The 8,994-nt window shown below is 39.8% G+C and overlaps 1 non-coding gene across 1 annotated transcript; it reads left to right on the forward strand.

Moving 5' to 3' along the window:
• Window positions 1-6,221: 6,221 nt before the first annotated feature.
• Window positions 6,222-6,339, forward strand: LOC112918296 (U5 spliceosomal RNA). Its single transcript, XR_003234663.1, has one exon. It is a non-coding gene; the product is annotated as a U5 spliceosomal RNA (small nuclear RNA).
• Window positions 6,340-8,994: the final 2,655 nt, after the last annotated feature.

The following is an 8,994-nucleotide window of genomic DNA, read 5'->3' on the forward strand; positions in this document are numbered from 1 at the left end:
AATGCTTGGTAGAGGAGCGCCTGGCTCAGCAGTTAAGCACCTGCCTTTGGCCCAGGGCATGATCCTGGGGTCCCAGGATCTAGGATCACATTGGGCTCCCTGTGGGGAGCCCGCTTCTCTCTCTGTCTGTGTCTCTACCTCTCTCTCTCTCTCTCTGTGTGTCTCTCATGAATGAATAAATAAAATCTTAAAAAAAAAAAAAAGTTTGATAGATGGGGCACCTGGGTGGCTCAGTCAGTTGAACATCTGCCTTCGGCTCAGGTTATGATCTTGGAGTCCCACCCACATTAGGCTCTCTGCTCAGTGGGGAGTCTGCTTCTCCCTCTGCGCTCCTCACCCTGCTCATGCTCTCTCTCATGTGCATATTCTCTCTCTCTCTCAAATGAGTAAGTAAAATCTTTTAAAAAGAAGCTTCCCTGGGAAGCCATTCAGCCCTGGACTCTTGTTTGTTGGGATATTTTTTATTACTGCTTCAGTTTTCTTGCTGGTTATGAGTCTGTTCAGGTTTTCTATTTCTCCCTGTTTCAGGTTTGGTAGTTTATATGTCTCTGGAAATGCATCCATTTCTTCCAGATTGCCTACTGTGGCAATATAGCTGCTCATACTATGTTCTTTTAATTGTTTATATTTCTTTGCTGTTGGTTGTGATCTCTCTTCTTTCATACAGGATTTTATTTATTTGGGTCCTTTCTCTTTTCTAAGTTGGGCCAGTGGTTTATCAATCTTATTAATTCTTTCAAAGAACCAGCTCCTGCTTTCATTGATCTGTTCTACTATTATTTTAATTTTTTTTTAATTTTTTTTTTAATTTTTTTTATTTATGATAGTCACAGAGAGAGAGAGAGAGGCAGAGACACAGGCGGAGGGAGAAGCAGGCTCCATGCACCGGGAGCCTGATGTGGGATTCGATCCCGGGTCTCCAGGATCGCGCCCTGGGCCAAAGGCAGGCGCCAAACCGCTGCGCCACCCAGGGATCCCTGTTCTACTATTATTTTAGTTTCTATTTCATTGATTTCTGCTCTAATCTTAATTAATTAATTAATTAATTAATTAATTCTCTTCTCCTGGTGGGTTATTTGCTGCTCTTTCTCCAGCTTCTTTAGGTGTAAGGTCAGATTGAGTATTTGAGACCTTTCTTGTTTCTTGGGAAAGGCTTGTATTGCTATATACTTCCCTCTTTAGACTGCCTTTGGTCCCAAAGGTTTTAAACAATTGTGTTTAATTTTCATTTGTTTCCAGGAATTTTTAAAAATTCTTTACTTCCCTGGTTGACCCATTCATTCTTTAGTAGGATGCTCTTTAGCCTCCACATATTTGAGTTCTTTCCAAATTTCCTCATGTGATTGAGTTCCAATTTCAAAGCATTGTGGTCCAAAAATATGCAGGAAATGATCCCAACCTTTTGGTACCAGTTGAGACCTGATTTGTGACCTGCTATGTGATCTATTCTGGAGCATGTTCCATGTGCACTTGAGAAGAATGTGTATTCTGTTGCTTTATCACTTTTATTATAGTATTCTTCTTATTTATGATTTGTTTGTCTTTATTTCTTCTTCTGGATTTGAGTTACCATCTGGAGACATTTCTTTAGCCCAATACAGCTTTGCTCCCACACATACTCTATGTGCTTTTATTGGCAATATATATTATATTCCTCTGTTATAGGCTCAACAATACATTGTATACAATACATTGTATACATATTATACGATTGCTTTTTGTTTTTTTTTTTTTTTTAAGATTGATTTGTTTGTTTGTTTATTTATTTATTTATTTGAGAGAGAGAGAGTAAGAAAGAGAGCATGAACAGGGGAAGAGGCAGAGAGAGAGAAGGACAAACAAACTCCCTGTTGAGGGGGGATGCCAGATGCAGGGCTCAATCCCAGGACCCTGAGATCATGACCTGAACCAAAGTCAGACATTTAACTGACTGAGCCGCACAAACACCCCTACAATTGCTTTTTAAATCAGTTGAGAGGGGCTCCTCGGTGGCTCAGTCAGTTAAGCGTCCAACTCTTGTTTTGGCTCAGGTTGTGATCTCAGGGTTATAATCTCAGAGTTGTGAGATTGAGCCCAGTGTTGAGCTCTACACTGGGCATGGAGCCTGCTTAAAATTCTCTCTCTCCCTCCCTCTGCCCCTTCTCCCTGCTCTCTCTCTCTCTCTAAAGTGAATAAATAAATAAAATCTTTTTTAAAAAATTAGTTAAGAGGGATGCCTGGGTGACTCAGTGCTTGAGAGTTGGCCTTTGGCTTGGATAGTGATCCCAAGGTCCTGGGACTGAGTCCCACATCAGGCTCCCTGTGGAGAGCCTGCTTCTCCCTCTGCCTATGTCTCTGCCTCTCTCTTTGTCTCTCATGAATAAATAAATTTTAAAAAATAAGTTAAAAATAAGTTAAGAGAAAACAAGGACAACAAAACTGCATTTACTCTATCTTTTGTAATTACATAATTACCTGGTAATTACATAATTACAGGTGCTTTTTGGTTTTTTGTGTGGACTATCATTACTATCTGAGGTCACTTGCTTTCAGCCTGATGAACTTCCTCTATTTCTTGTAAGGCAGGTTTCCTAGTAACAAATTCTCTCAGTTTTTGTTTATCTGCAAATTTGCCTTCATTTTTATTTTAATTTTTTAAAAGATTTTATTTATTTATTTAAGAGAGAGAGAACACATGAAAAAGAGCATGAACAGGGGGAGGGGCAGAGGAAGAAGCAGAATCCCCACTGAGCAGGGAGCCCAACTTGAACCCAGGACCCTGAGATCACAACCCAAGCTGAAGGCAGATGCTTAACCAACTGAGCCACCCAGGAGCCCCTGACTTCATTTTTAAAAGATCGCTTTTTTGGATATAGGATTTTGGTTGGCAGTGTTTTCTTTGAGCACTTTTTAAAAAAAGATTTATTTATTTGAGAAAGAGAGAGAGAGAAAATGATCAGGAGGGACAGAGGGAGAGGGAAAGAGAATCCCAAGCAGACTCCATGCTGAGCACAGAGCTGGATGTGGGGCTCAATCTCACAACCCTGAGATCACGACCTGAGCCAAAACCAAGAGTTGTACACTTAACCCACTGCACCACCCAGGTACCCCTTCTGTGAGCACTTTGAACATGTTATCTCCCTGCCTTCTGGCTGCCTTTGTTGCTGTTAACTTCATTTGGGTTCTGTTTTAACTGATGACTTATTATTCTCTTGCTGCTTCCAAGGTTCACTCCTTGGGTGCCTGGCTAGTTCAATCAGTAGAGCATGTGACTCTTGATCTCAGGATTGTGAGTTCAAGTCCCATTGTTGGGCATGGAACCTACGTAAAATAAAAATAAAAAAAAAATCCCCTCCTTGTCTTTGACTTTTGGCATTTTTACTATATGTCTGTTTGTGGATCTCTTTGAATGTATTCCACCCGGAATTCACTGGGCTTCCTGGATATGTAAATGATTGTTTTTCTATAATTTGGGAAGTTTTCAGCTATCATTTCTTCAAATATTGTTTTCCTCTCCTTTCTCCCTTCTCTCCTTCCAGTACTCCCATTACACGTATGTTGATGTGTTTAATGGTGTTCCACATTTCTCTGAGGCTCTGTTAATTTTCTTCATTGTTTTCCTCTATGTTCTTTGGATTACATAATCTCTATTGATCTATCTTCAAGTTTGCTAGTTCTTTCTTCTGCTTGTTAACATCTATTGTGAATCCCTGTGGTGAATTTTTCATTTCAATTACTGTAGTTTTCAAATCCAGCATTTTCATTTGTTTCTTTTTCAATAATTTTTATCCTTTTATTAATACTCTCTATTTGATGTGACACTGTCCTCATACTTTACTTACTTTACTTCCTTAAACATATTTGTAATAGCTACTTTCAAGTCTTTGTTCAAGTCAACATCTGGTTGCCTTCACAGGCAGTTTTTGTTGACTGCTTTATTCAACAATGTATAGGTCATACTTCTTCTGTTTCTTTGCATCTCTCATAAATTTTTGTTGCAATCGCAAGTCCAGGCTATACTGTACCTCTGACCAACCAACTATAAATTGGAGGTTTTCATCACCCTCCTCCTTAGATTTGATTAATTTGCTAGAGTAACTCACAGAATTCAGGAAAACAATTTACTTACTAGATTATTGGTTTATTATAAAAGATATAACTTGAGGCACCTGGATGGCTCAGTCAGTTAAGTATTTGCCTTCAGCTCACGATTCCAGGGTCAAGCTCTGCATCAGGCTCCTTGCTTAGCAGGGAGTGTAATTCTTCCCCTGTCCTTCACACCACTCATGTTCTCTCACTCTCGCTCTCGCTCCCTCTCACTCCCTCTCAAATAAATAAAACATTTTAAAAAGATATAACTCAAGAACAGCCATATGGAAGAGATACACAGGCCAACGTATGTGGGAAGAGATGCTTTCCATACTCTCTCTGGGTACACTCCTCTCCCTGCATATCCACATGTTCACCAATCCTGAAGATCTCTGGACCTCATCCTTTTTGGGGTTTTATGGAGGTTTCATTACTTAGGCACAATTAATTAAATCATTGGCCATTGATTCAACCTTCAGCCCTGTCTCTTCTCTGGAGGTGATTAATATCATCATATCAGGAGGGATAAGTCATGTTGATGTACATACCCTTGAAATAAGGTGATGAAAATGGCAATCTATCTATGAGGTTTTCCTCTCAAAAACACATTACCCCAATCTGATCATAAGGAAAACATCAGACGAATCCCAGTAGAAGGACATTCTACAAAATATCTTACCAGGATGCCTCAAAACTATCCAGGTCATCAAAGCAAAGAAAGTATAAGAAACTTACAGCCCAGAGGACTCTCAGGAGACATGACAACTAAATATAATATTCTGGAGAGGGTCCTTGAGCAGAAAAAAAGACATAACATAAAAAACTCAACAAATCTGTATAAACTATAAACTATTGAGCCATTAATTTTAACAAGTGTACTATACTAACATGTTAGTGATAGAGGCAAATGGGTGTGGGATATACAGAACTCTTTGCACTATCTTCACATCTTTTCTGTATATTTAAAACTTTTCTAAACAATAAAGTCTATTTAAAAATACATAATTGCAAAATAGAGTTTAGGCTATGACTGCAGGAATGATTTATGATAGAAAGTCTGTGAGTGTAACTTTCCATATTAATAGATTAAAAGAGAAAACTTATGATTATCTCAATGCTAACCTCTAGTACAAGGAAAACAAATAATGGTAACTTGGAATAGAATGGGACTACCTTAATTAGAAGAGTTTCTACCAGAATCCTTTTGAGGCCCAGTACAAAATGAACATGCAGGATCTTTTTTCAAAATGACTAAGAATTTCATGAAGGTGACTGCTGACCTGGGGCCATATGAGCACAGGGCAACTGCATAGATTGCCTGCTCTTGATGCCCCACCTGTCTAGAGCAAATTTCTCACTTAATGGTGGTCCAGTGAAAACTATGATCAGGGCACACCTGGGTGGCTCTGTGGTTAAAAAAAATCTGCCTTTGGCTCAGGTGGGGATCCCAGGGTCCTGGGATTGAGTCCCACATTGGGCTCTCCACAGGGAGCCTGCTTCTCCCTCTGCCTGTGTCTCTGCCTCTTTCCCCTGTAGGCAGCCCAATGTCTCTGCCTCTTTCCCCAGTGAGAAATTTGCATATCATGATTCTGATCATAGCTTAAAAAAAAAAAATCTTTAAAAAAAGCTATGATCAGAATAAGGAGATTTCCACTATCATTGTTTCAGTTCAATGTCTCTACCAGAGTTCCCAACCAGTTAAATCAAACAAGAAAAAGAAATAATAAAAAAATATAGATTTATGAGGGAAAAACAAAGTTGTCATTGTCAGATGATATGCTTGTCTACATACAACATCCAATAGAATCTACAATCACTATAACCAGAGTTTAAGATTGCTGAATGCAAGGGAGATAAATAAAAGTCAATTACATTACTATATACCAGAGCACCGTTTTGAATACTAAGATTTCCGGAGTCTGAAGGGTGATTAGTCAGACTCATTTGCATACCCATAATACACTGCACACAGTATAATTGTCTTCAAGTAAAAAAAAAAAAGAATTCTTATTTGACTTTTCTAAGTGTAAGGATGTTATTTTCCCAATTCCTTGGATAAATTTCTGTAGGCGCTAACTCTTGTGATAAATAACCACCCTCAGTGTACTAGGAGTTGTATCTACCTGAAAAATAAGTTAGCAAGTACCTTGGCCATACTCTGGTTTCTCTTCAGATCGTATAAATCTTTCGCCTTTTACTAAAGATTTCCGTGGAGAGGAACAATTCTGAGTCTTAACTCAATTTTTTGAGGCCTTGTTTCTAAACAGGGCTATCTATAAAGTATAAAGATAGACACTTGGAGCTTCTGTTAAGGTAATAAGGTGTCGTCCTGGGGATCTTAAGTTCAAGTCCTATGTCCTGTTCCCTGCATGGAGCTTGTTTTTGCCTGTTTCTCTCTCTCTTGTGTCTCTTAATAAGCAAAGTCTTTTTTAAAAGTTGATTCTATAAGCTGGTACTAGGAGTTTGGTATACCTTGCTCTATTTTTGCTTAGTATATCTTTTAGCATTTCATGCTAGTACTGTATTTTGCAAGAAGTTAGTAACTTTTCTGCACTTAAAGGGGTTTGAAATTTGCAGTGTGCTTACCACATGCTTTGTGGGTAGGGTCCAGGACTCCAGTTTTTCAGCGATTTTCTCAGTACAGTATTTTCTCAGTACAGTATCTTCTCTAGCCCGCGGAGTCAGACACTAGCCTAACTTTTGGTGGTAATCCAACCCGAACTAATAGAACATATATAGAAATATAAAGATTTTTAAAAATACAAAGATTTATTAGGAGGAACTGGCTCACACAATTAAGGAGGCTGAGAAGAGATCTTATGCTCTGCTGTCTTCAAGTTGGAGGCCCAGGAAAGCTGGTGGTGTGCGGTTCAAACTGGAAAAACAGAACTAGTGGAGCCAGTGCTGTGAGTCTGGGTCCAAGGCCCAAGAACCAGGAGTGCCAAAGACCAAGGACAATAGAAAATGTGTCTTTGGGGATCCCTGGGTGGTGCAGCGGTTTGGCGCCTGCCTTTGGCCCAGGGCGTGATCCTGGAGACCCAGGATCGAATCCCACATCGGGCTCCCGGTGCATGGAGCCTGCTTCTCCCTCTGCCTATGTCTCTGCCTCTCTCTCTCTCTCTCTCTCTCTCTCTCTGTGACTATCATAAATAAATAAAAAAAAATTTAAAAAAAAAATGTGTCTTCGAGCTCAAGCACAGAGAGTAAATTTGCTCTTCCCCTGCCTTTTTTGTTTTCTGTTTGGGCCCTCTCTGTGTTGGATAAATGCCCTCTGCAGTGATGAGAGTGATCTTTACTCATTCTACTATTCAAATGCTAATCTCTTCCAGGAGTACACCCAGAAATGTTTATCAGCTATCTGCGCATCCCTTGGCCCATCAAGCTGACACATAAAATTAGCCATCACAGCCACTTTCACCTGAGTTACATCCTCATAACTACCCCATGTTGCATAACTACCCTCTGTCCTCTCTTGACCATTCACAGATGCAGAGCACCTGAACTGCTTTTCTCTTGACTTTATAGGCTCAGCTTGCTTGTCTCTCGTTGGGCAATAACTCCTGCCCACTGTTTCCTTCTTGGGATATTTCTGTCCAAAGGCTGACAGGACAAAAGATTCATTTAAACCCAGAGGAAATGGATACGCAGAATGGTGCAGGTCACAAAGTCAGAAGGGTGGATCTGGGATTACCATCCATCCTGCCTTTCAACCCCACATTACTTTAAGATTTTGTTCTCAGGGGCGCCTGGTTAAGCATCTGCCTTTGGCTCAGGTCATGATCCCAGGGTCCTGGGATTGAGCCCCACATCGCATTGGGCTCTCTGCTCAGCTTCTCCCTCTACTTCTGCCTGCTTGCTCTGCTTACTTGTGCTCTCTCTCTCTCTGTCAAATAAATAAAATCTTTCAAAAAATTTTTTAAGATGTTGCTTTCAAATATCTCAAGATTTGCCTTTGGAATACTCTGTACCAAAGTATGGAGCAGAGGAGGTGATGGAGTGGGGGTTATGGATGAGGGAGGCTTTGATCTAACTGCAGAAGAAAAGAGACTGGATTACAATCTCCTCTCCACTATGAGCAAAAACTCAACAGTTCAGTCCCTTGATCAAGTGGAAAACCAAGCCTAGAACATTGCTGAATCCCTAGCTCTGCACTGTCCAATATGGTACCCCCTTCCCATGTTGGCTATTTACCCTTAATTAATTAAATAAAATTTAAAATTCAGTTCCTCAGACTTACTAGTCACATTTCAAGTGCTCAATAGTCACATGGGAGTAGTGGCTTTCATTTTGGAACATAATGATTTCCATCATTGCTACCCTAAGTTAAGGAGCTCCCAATATCCACACCCTGAGACAGGAGTTACTAAAGCATCTCAACAGGGCAGCTGGGCTGGCCTGGGGCTTAAAAGAGAGGTGGCCAGGTGAGTGACTTTAGGAGATCTATGGAATACCCCATTCCTGCCTTCTTTAACTAATTGCCCTTCTCCCACTTCATAAGGTAAACATTTTCCTGAAATCCACTCTGAATCTTACCAAGGTGCAATGCTGGTGGATGCAAAAACTTTTGGGGCTCCCAACAAATGTCAATGTGAAATTATTTACATCAATTTGGAGGAAATAAATGAATCTGGACAACAAATTATTTTATAAACTTTTAAGAATTCTTTGGTAAATTAAAAAATTTCCAAATCTTTTCTTTCAACAAAATTTAAGGACTTAATTTGTTTGCCACTAATAGTTCATTGTATGGTAGTGACTGACGCTGTTGAAACTCCTTCTATCCACTGACTTATGGGAACAAGATTTCTTAGGTTACAGCTATAAAAACAAAAAACAAACAAACAAAAAGGCATTGGAAAGAAACCCTGTCTTTCCCAGCAATAAGTAACATGCATCCATTTAATTAAGAAATGTATTTCCAATGCA

This window comes from Vulpes vulpes, chromosome 15 (assembly GCF_048418805.1).
Source record: "Vulpes vulpes isolate BD-2025 chromosome 15, VulVul3, whole genome shotgun sequence".
In the NCBI taxonomy this organism is placed as follows: domain Eukaryota; kingdom Metazoa; phylum Chordata; class Mammalia; order Carnivora; family Canidae; genus Vulpes; species Vulpes vulpes.